The following is a 9,808-nucleotide window of genomic DNA, read 5'->3' as shown; positions in this document are numbered from 1 at the left end:
TTGACCTCATCTATTGGAGGCAAGAACACAGCCTTGACTAGTTACTGGGCTTTCTGCAGCTAGCTTGTCCAGAGGACCATGACTCAAAGAGGTGGTGAGGTTTGCAACAAACCCCAGACAGAGATGAACAGGACGGAGATGTAGCCTTCAAGAACCCACTCAGCAGGTAGATGTGGCATAGCCCAATGATAAGAGAGGGAAGAAATTCATTTCCTTAATTCGATGCATCTTAAGAAAATGTGTCTCAAGTTGGAAAAGAACAGATATTTCAGCTCAAAAATATCTTCTCCTTCCAGCTTCCCATTTTAAGATTTAAGAATTTATAGAGACAATAATCAAACCGTCATCAAATACCCACATTGAGCCCCCAAAGTCAGACTTTATGTGCTGGTGGTGCAACAATTACAGAGCAAGGACTTGAGGAGTAACTTGAATGTTCAGGGCCTCCGGCAGAGTGCTGAGAATTCTGCACGCGTGAGCTCTGATCTTCACAATAATTCTGAAAGGCATCGTTTCTTCTTTTTTACAGATGATGCCGCTGTGGTTCAGGGTGCTGAGGTCACCTGTCCAAGGTCAGGCAGCTAAAACCTGGCCCGGGTGGAATGAAAAGATAAAAGGAACCTGACGGGCCATGGGGAACACAGCCTAATTAGCGAGGTGTCCCAGGCATGGTGATAGGAGGTTGAAAGGATGTGTGACCAGGCAGCGGTCCTGAAAGCTCAGGCCGTGTGGATCTCCAGAATTCTGAGGCCACCAGCTCAGTGAGGCTCCTCACTGTCCCCCTTCCCCCAGTCATGAACAATTATTCCAAACCCATTTTGTGAACACAGTGTACCCTCTGGGGCAGGCCAGAGACCCGTCTGCATTCCAACACCTCTGGGAACTGAAAACCCCTCCCCAGGTGGACCAACGCTGAATTTCATGTGTCACAAATGGTGTCCAGTGTTGCAGCTGTGGTTCAAGGGGAGCTCCTGGCTGAAGCCCACCAGGGGCAGGCGGGGTGGGTCAAAGGAGCTGCCCTCTGCTCCCAGGGGACCCGGGAGAGAGAGGTCTTGACCTCTGCGTGACCCATGACCCATGGGTGACACATGCCCGTGCTGTGAGTTGTGCCTTCACCCTAAGGCTGAGCAGCTGAGCCGAAGGGAGACACGTGAATGGGTCGAGGCTGTGAGGATGCACATGAAAGCACTGCTGTCGACACCAACATCTTATAACCAACAAGGGGCATGTGGACCACCGATCAGCTGCATGGACAGATGCTCCCAGCCTCTGGAGACACGGCCTCTCTCTCCTACCTCTGAAAGATACTTGTAACATGTCCAAGTGCTGTCCCTTCCATCACTGCCCAGAAGCCCCCAAAACAGGCAGTCAAGGGTGTCCCCAATTAACAGGAATATCAGGCCCCCAAAGGCAAAGTGTCGGCTAGAGCTGACCAAAGCAGCCTGTGAGAAGAAGCATCTGGGCTGTCTCTTCTATTCCAGTTCCCACGTTGCCACCTGTCTTCCTCCTGGGGTTGTCATGGGGTCCATCTGAAGTAGGGGAATTTTGTCACCTTTGCAGGGGTGGAGAAACTGAGAGTGAGCAATAGAGGAAAGGGAACAGGAAAGGAGTTCTTGCTGAGCACCTGATGCTGAAGACTATATACAGGGATAGTCTTGTGGCTTAGTTGCTAAGTTGTGTCTGGCTCTTTGCAACCCCATGGATTGTAGCCCACCAGGCATATCTGTCCAAGGGATTTCCCAGGTTAGGAATACTAGACTGGGTTGCTATTTCCTTCTCCAGGGTATCTTCCCAATCCAGAGGTTGAACCCGCATTTCCTGTATCTCCTGCACTGCAGGCAGATTCTTTACCCACTGATCCATCAAGGAAGATGTCCGTACATCTCACGACTGATAACGTATTTTGAGTTTTTTTCATTTGATAAACCCCTTAACATAAACTTGAGTGGTTACCTTGGGTTTCTTCATAATTATAACTTAAAATATGTAGTATCTCATACATAATGGAATATACATTAGGTATGTGAAAGAAATAAAAAAAAAAAAATCATAAAACCGGTCATCACAGTCGACCACTGTGCCTGAAGAGCACTGTTACTAAAGTGTTGAAACCTTCTGAGTGTTCTTCTCTCCTTCCACCTCTGCCTTCTCCCTGCCAGAATTAACCCCCTTCCTGAAAGCCTGCATTCATAGATTGCCAGATTGCTTGTAGATATATAATACATACATATTGATATATCATAGATGTACACACCTCATATGCATATCAATGTATCCCTTGGAGATACATCATTTAGCTTGTATTGTTTATGTACCTTACAAACCTAGACAGCATATTAAAAAGCGGAGACATTACTTTGTCAACAAAAGTCCATCTAGTCAAGGCTATGGTTTTTCCAGTAGTCAGGTATGGATGTGAGAATTGGACTATAAAGAAAGCTGAGTGCAGAAGAATTGATGCTTTTGAACTGTGGTATTGGAGAAGACTCTTGACAGTCCCTTGGACTGCAAGGAGATCCAACCAGTCCATCCTAAAGGAAATCAGTCCTGGGTGTTCATTGTGAAAGGTTGTTGCTGAACGATAAGACGCGGGATTCTTGGCCTCCAGAGGAGACGAATTCAATCCGGGGCCAGAGACGAGGCTGGATCGCTCAGAGCTTTTGTGTTATAAAGTTTTATTAAAGTATAGAGAAAGCTTCTGACATAGGCATCAGAAGGGGGCAAAAGAGTACCCCCCTCCTAGTCTTTAGCTGTATGTTATATAGTCACTCACAGTCTGTTAATGAAATGAAAGGAATGTCATAAAATTTAGAATGGCATCAGATAATTCATCCCAGGCCATAAAACGATTGACTTGAATCTTTTAGAAGGGCAGAATACCAACAAATAGTTCCGTTTACATAGATTAGGAGAACAATACCTGAGGAAGTAAGTTAGGCCGTTTAGCGGAACCAACTTGAAGATTGAGTCTGGGGTTCATTAACATAGCTTAAGACCACATTTCCATACGAAAAAGGCATGTATTGGTTAACTCAAAGTTTGAGAGTGGTTAGCTTTAGGTGAGACCAGGTGTCATGGCAACACAGAATGTTAAGAGAAACCTCCTTTTAAATTTGTATAGAGAATGAAAAACAGATCGCTGGTTTGTTTCTTCTTGCCATTTAAGAGAGATAAAAATGTCTGGCACTTACAGCCTCTTTCCTCCATTTGGAGACCCCTGGCCTTCCTGCCTGTTACCCTCTCAATTGGAAGGACTGATGTTGAAGCTGAAACTCCAAATATTTTGGCCACCTGATGGGAAGAGTTGATTCATTTGAGAAGACCCTGATTTTAGGAAAGATTGAAGGCAGGAGGAGAAGGGGACATCAGAGGATGAGATGTTGGATGGCATCACCAACTCAGTGGACATGAGTTTGGGTAAACTCTGGGAGGTAGAGATGGACAGGGAGGCCTCGTGTGCTACGGTTCATGGGGTCGCAAAGAGTTGGCCACGACTGAGCGACTGGACTGAACTGAACTGAACTTTACAAAAATGGCATTATACCATGTGTGGCCTCATGCATCCCATTTTTTGAACATTATGCTGTATTTTTCAAATAGTCTCAATAATGACAAAAAAGGGGAATTTCACCTAGCAATAAACTCTGTGAAACTAATTTTAATGAGAGTTCATGAAAATTGACTGTATTGCAGTGGACGCTATAGATTCTATTGAGTCATCTAATCCTGCCCCATTTTACAGATAGACATCGAGTCTGGAGGAATTAAGGAATTTTGTTTCAGTTGAGCCTAGGAGCCCGGATGTGGCCCCAAGGCTTCCGAGCACCCCCTGGAGGAAGCATACTGCAGAACCCTGGGAAGCAGTATTTGTAGGCAGAGTGTGGGCACCTTGGAAAGAAGGCAGAGACATCACTTTGCCGACAAAGGTCCATACAGTCAGAGCTATTGTTTTTCCAGTAGTCATGTGTGGATGTGAGATTTGGACCACAAAGAAGGCTGAGCAATGAAGAATTGATGCTTTCAAATGTGGTGCTAGAGAAGACTTTTGAGAGTCCCGTGGATAGCAAGGAGATGAAACTAGTCAATCCTAAAGGAAATCCTAAAGTCAATCCTAAAGGAACTTCTTACTGCCAAATTCAGACTTAAATTGAAGAAAGTAGGGAAAACCACTATTCAGGTATGATCTAAATCAAATCCCTTACGATTATACAGTGGAAGTGACAAATAGATTCAACGGATTAGATCTGATAGACAGAGTGCCTGATGAGCTATGGATAGGGGTTCATGACACTGCACAGGAGGCAGTGATAGAGACCTTCCCCAATAAAAAGAAATGCAAAAAGGCAAGATGGTTGTCTGAGGAGACCTTACAAATAGCTGTGAATAGAGGAGAAGCAAAAGGCAAAGGAGAAAAGGAAAGATATATGCATTTGAATGCAGAGTTCCAAAGAATAGCAAGGAGAGATAAGAAAGTCTTCCTCAGTGATCAATGCAAAGAAATAGAGGGAAACAATACAATGGAAAACTCTAGAGATCACTTCAAGAAGATTAGAGATACCAAGGGAAGTTTTCATGCAAAGATGGGCACAATAAAGGACAGAAATGGTATGGACCTAACAAAAGCAGACGGTAAGAAGAAGTGGCAAGAATACACAGAAGAACTATACAAAAAAGATCTTCATGACCCAGATAACCACGAAGATGTGCTCACCTAGAGCTAGACACCCTGGAATGCGAAGTCAAGTGGGCCTTAGGAAGCATCACTACAAACAAAGCTAGTCGAGGTGATGGAATTCCAGTTAAGCTATTTCAAATCCTAAAAGTTGATGCTGTGAAAGTGCTGCACTCAATATGCCAGCAAATTTGGAAGACTCAGGACTGGAAAAGGTCAGTTTTCATTCCAATCCCAGAGAAGGGCAATGCCAAACAATGTTCAAACAACCGCACAATTGCACTCATCTCACACACTACCAAAGTAATGCTCAAAATTCTCCAAGCCAGGGTTCAACAGTATGTGAACCGTGAAATTCCAGATGTTCAAGCCGGATTTAGAAAAGGCAGAGGAAACAGAGATCAAATTGCCAACATCCGCTGGATCATCAAAAAAGCAAGAGAGTTCCAGAAAAACATCTACTTCTGCTTTATTGACTACGCCAAAGCCTTTCACTGTGTGGATCACAACAAACTGTGGAAAATTCTTAATGAGATGGGAATATCAAACCATCTGACCTGCCTCCTGAGAAATCCGTATGCAGGTCAAGAAGGAACAGTTAGAACTGGACATGGAACGGACTGGTTCCTAATTGGGAAAGGAGTACGTCAAGGCTGTATGTTGTTACCCTGCTTATTTAACTTATATGTAGAGTACATCATGCGAAATGCCAAACTGGATGAAGCAGAAGCTGGAATCAAGATTGCCAGGAGAAATATCAATAACCTCAGATACGCAGACGACACCACCCTTATGGCAGAGAGTGAGGAACTAAAGAGCCTCTTGATGAAAGTGAAAGAGAAAAGTGAAAAAGCAGGCTTAAAACTCAACATTCAAAAAACTAAAATCATGGCATCTGGTCCCATCACCTCATGGCAAATAGATGGGGAAACAGGGAAACAGTGAGAGACTTTACTTTTTTTTTTTTTTTTTTGGCTTGAAAATCACTGCAGATGGTGAGTACAGTCATGAAATTAAAAAACTCTTGCTCCTTGGAAGAAAAACTATGACCAACCTAGACAGCATATTAAAAAGCAAAGACATTACTTTGCCAACAAAGGTCTGTCTAGTCAAGGCTATGGTTTTTGCAGTAGTCACATATGGATGTGAGAGTTGGACCATAAAGAAAGCTGAGTGCTTAAGAATTGATGCTTTTGAACTGTGGTGTTGGGAAAGACTCTTGAGAGTCCCTTGGACTGCAAGGAGCTCCAACCAGTCAATCCTCAAGGAAATCGTTCCTGAATATTCATTAGAAGGACTGATGCTGAAGGGGAAACCAACATTTTGGCTACCTGATGCAAAGAACAGACTCATTGGAAAAGACCCTGATGCTGGAAAAGATTGAACGCAGGAGGAGAAGGGGACATAAGAGGATAAGATGGTTGGATGGCATCACCGACTCGATGGACATGAGTTTGAGCAAGCTCTGGGGGTTGGTGATGGACAGAGAAGCCTGGTGTGCTGCAGTCCATGGGGTTGCAAAGAGTCAGACACGACTGAGCAACTGAACTGAACTGAAATGAAAATCAACCCTGAATATTCACTGTAAGGACTGATGCGGAAGCTGCAATACTTTGGCCACCTGATGTGAAGAGCTGACTCCCTGGAAAAGACCCTGGTGCTGGGAAAGACTGAAGGCAGAAGAAGAAGAGGGCAGTAGAGGATGAGATGGTTAGATAGCATCAGTGGACATGAGTTTGAGCAAACTCCAGGAGACAGTGAAGGAGAGGGAAGCCTGGCGTTCTGTAGTCCATGGGGTTGCACAGAATCAGGCATGACTTAGCAACTGAACAACAACAGTAAGGAAAATGTGCCCTCCCTCCCGGGTTGTGTGACACGGGTGCCCTGCCCAAGCTCCTGCTTTTACCTCTCTGTTTTGTACCCAATGGAGCTTGTATTCAACTTCCACCAGGACTGCATGCTTGCTTTTTAAGAAACCTGACACTGCCCATGTACTGTCTGAGTCTTGTTTTTATTTCCTGTTATCTGATTTGTGACAGTGAGCCTACTAAAAATTCCTTTCTACTCAGATGCCCTCCTCATGCAATATCATCCTGGAAAAAAAATCACATTTTGCATTATTGAGAAAGCATCTCACCTTCTTGATTGTTTCCAGCACTGGAAAGAAATGTAACCACGGAGTGATAAGACAGTTTGGAAGAAGATGGTGACAAACTCTAAATGAGATTTCGGCTGTTAACCAGATTTTCTTTGCTGCCATATTAATCTGAACAGGAGTTAAAATGCTGCAACAGTGAGGCAAGTGAGGAAGGGAACTTTGTTTATAGACACTGGCAACACACCATGTATCGAAAGGTATACTCTCCACATGTATTCTCATGTTCAATTGTCACAGCAGCCCTGGGAGGTAGCAATTTCTTAATCCCCACCTTACCGATCAGCAAACAAGGCTCTGAGAATCTAATTGTTGTGCCAAAGGACCACAGCAGGTCAGTCTGCGGACCTGCAATTCAGGTGATTTTTCTTCTGACCTGAGCTCCTTGCACTTTCAATATTACAACTTGATGACTTATGCCTGCTTGAAGGCAAAACTCATTAAGCATCTATTGAGTGTGAAATTTGCAGGTGTTCAAAGAAGTCTGAGCCTAGGGACTTCCCAATAGAGCGAGCAAGCCACTCTACAAAACACAGAAAGAGCTTCATCTTACAACTTTCTCCCACTTTATGATAAGAAAAATGAGAACCTGGACATTCCTGGTAGTCCAGTGACTAAGACTTCGTGCTCCCAACGCAGGGGACCCGGGTTCAATCCCTGATCAGGGAACTAGATCCCACATGCTTCAGTGAAGATGCCACAACTAAGACCTGGCCTAGCCAAATGAATTAAAAAAAAAAAAAAAGAGTGAAAGAAGGAAAAATGTGAACCAAATCCCAAATTGATGAAGAGTCTTTGAGAAGCCACACACCTCAAAGGCTCCACCTTCTGGGACACATTCACTGACTGACCAAGAGGAGCTCACGACCACGTCTCTATTTTTGTATCAACTCTGCATACCAATTCAGAAAAAATAAAATGTTTAAGTAAACTTTTTATCCTTGAACGAATTTAGATTTACTGAAAGATTGCAGCAGTAATAGGGTGAGTTTCAATACGCCCTTCATCCAGCCTGTTCTATTGTTGACATCTTCCATAATCCTCACAGTTGTCAACGCTAAGACATTAGCATCAGTAGAAGACTATTAACTAAACTCTCATTTGGATATCAACTGTTTTTTCTAAAGTCCTTCTATGCCAGGATCCAATCCAGGATTTCAGATGCTAGTTTAATTATTTATAAATCTCTCAGCCTTGGAAACATGTCCAATGTCGGCCCACTCACAAGGGCATACGCGTTCTCAGAAGGTGAGAACCCCTGGAAAATAGCTTTTTATGTTCACCCACAAGATACGTTATTTGCTAAATGTATGTTAAGCAATATAGACTTAGCAGAGATATGTTAGAGTGCTATCATTAATGCATAGACCTCAAAAATGGCATCAGAACCACCATGCCCATTACTCAACTCCCCATATTTCCATTAAAATTATGAATGTGGAGAATACAAATACACAGAGATCTGAGTGTGGATAAAACACACCCACCCACACATATGTATATAAAAACACATGCATATAGAAATGTTCTCCATGACAAAGGAACATTTCAAATCTGTTGAGAAATTTTGGACAGTTCAATAAATGGTGTGAAAACAAGTGGCTATTGATATGACATAAGGAATTAAGTAGATTCCTACCTAGCTCCTTACCTGATACAGTCACAAAAATAGGTTCTAGACTTATTAAAGCATCACACAGTAAACAAGTAAAAATGTCAAATAATTAGAAAAAGCTCAGAGAAATATATTCCTAATATTAAGGTTAAGTCAGGCTTTCTAAGCACAAATTCTGTAAAGAGACCCAGCAAAACACTGGGTTACAAAGTTGAATGAGAAATATTTTCAAAATCTATAATAAAAAAAAATATTGGTCATGAGAAAAAGGATTAAAGGTGAGGACATATTAAAATGTCTATAAATCAATTGGTAACAGATTAAATAAACAAGCTGACAGAAAATGACCTAAGGATTTGAATCGGCAATTCCCAAAGACAGAAGTATAAACTGACGACACACATCAGAGTATTCGCCATCACTGGTAATCAGGGAGCAAAAATGCAAGCAACCTAAGACACCGCTTTCACCCAGAGGGTCACCAGGGCTAAGCAAATGTGTATCAGTCTGGAGTCTGGGTGACAGTAAGGGAACCCAAGGCCTTGCTTGAACCCACCTGTTGGAAGGAGTATCAGTGAGAGCAGCCTTACCCGGGGTTTTGTCGGCCGCCAGCAAACGCAGGTCCCACATCTATGGATAGCAACTGCTGTATCTGCAGCCCTAGCCTGGCCCTAGGTGGCGTGGGTTAGGAGGCAGACACCCACGAGCTGGGCGTGACCCAGAACTGCAGTCTCAAGCCACTGACCCAGGGCGCAGAGTAGAGGGAGGAACTTGACCTTGCTCTGGGGCAGCAAGGTCGGTCCAGGAGGAACATAAAAATCATGATTCCTGGTGAGTGCTCTGTCTTCATGTCCAGGTGCTGTGCCCCAGTGTCCCCCACGATCATTCCCACCCCAAAATCAGACCCCCTGAGTCTGCTCATGAAAATGTAAGGCAGAGGGACCAGAGACCAGCAGTTGCAAGAATGGCTGAGCATGCCACTGGCAATTTACAGCCAGACCTTACAGCCTTGAGCCCTGCCCTCCTCCGGCCGGTTGCCAGGTTCCACCCTCTCAGGAGGCGACTCCGGAGATCCTTTCTGGAGGGATCGCCTGCAGTTCCTCCCCCAGTGCTGCACCATTCACGACAAAGCTTTATTTAGAGCCTTAATACCAAGAGGCCCTGACACAGCGCCCACTGTGAGTAATATGTTGTATGTTCCCTGTAAATCATTGCTGCTGCCCCCAGAGAAAGGCCAAAGATTGCAGGCTCCTTGGGGCGGGGGCGCATTTGCATGACTTATGCAGTTTACTTAGGGCCCAGGAGTGCTCTCCCTGGGGAGGAGCCAGCTGGGTCTCCTCCTGGTCAGAGGCCCTGATCAGTAATA

General features: G+C 44.2%; 1 long non-coding RNA gene across 1 annotated transcript in view; it reads right to left on the bottom strand.

Annotated features, from left to right (window-relative positions):
- Positions 1–374: 374 nt before the first annotated feature.
- LOC122420823 overlaps positions 375–9,808 on the bottom strand; it is a 42,436-nt gene continuing 33,002 nt past the window's right edge. Inside the window, exon 4 of the long non-coding RNA XR_006263389.1 lies at positions 375–1,552. This is a non-coding gene — a long non-coding RNA (uncharacterized LOC122420823). The remainder of the gene's footprint in view (positions 1,553–9,808) is intronic.

The sequence above is a fragment of the Cervus canadensis genome, chromosome 18, assembly GCF_019320065.1.
Source record: "Cervus canadensis isolate Bull #8, Minnesota chromosome 18, ASM1932006v1, whole genome shotgun sequence".
Lineage (NCBI taxonomy): Eukaryota > Metazoa > Chordata > Mammalia > Artiodactyla > Cervidae > Cervus > Cervus canadensis.
The sequence above is the reverse complement of the archived record's forward strand: the minus strand, read 5'-3'. Positions and strand labels throughout refer to the sequence as shown.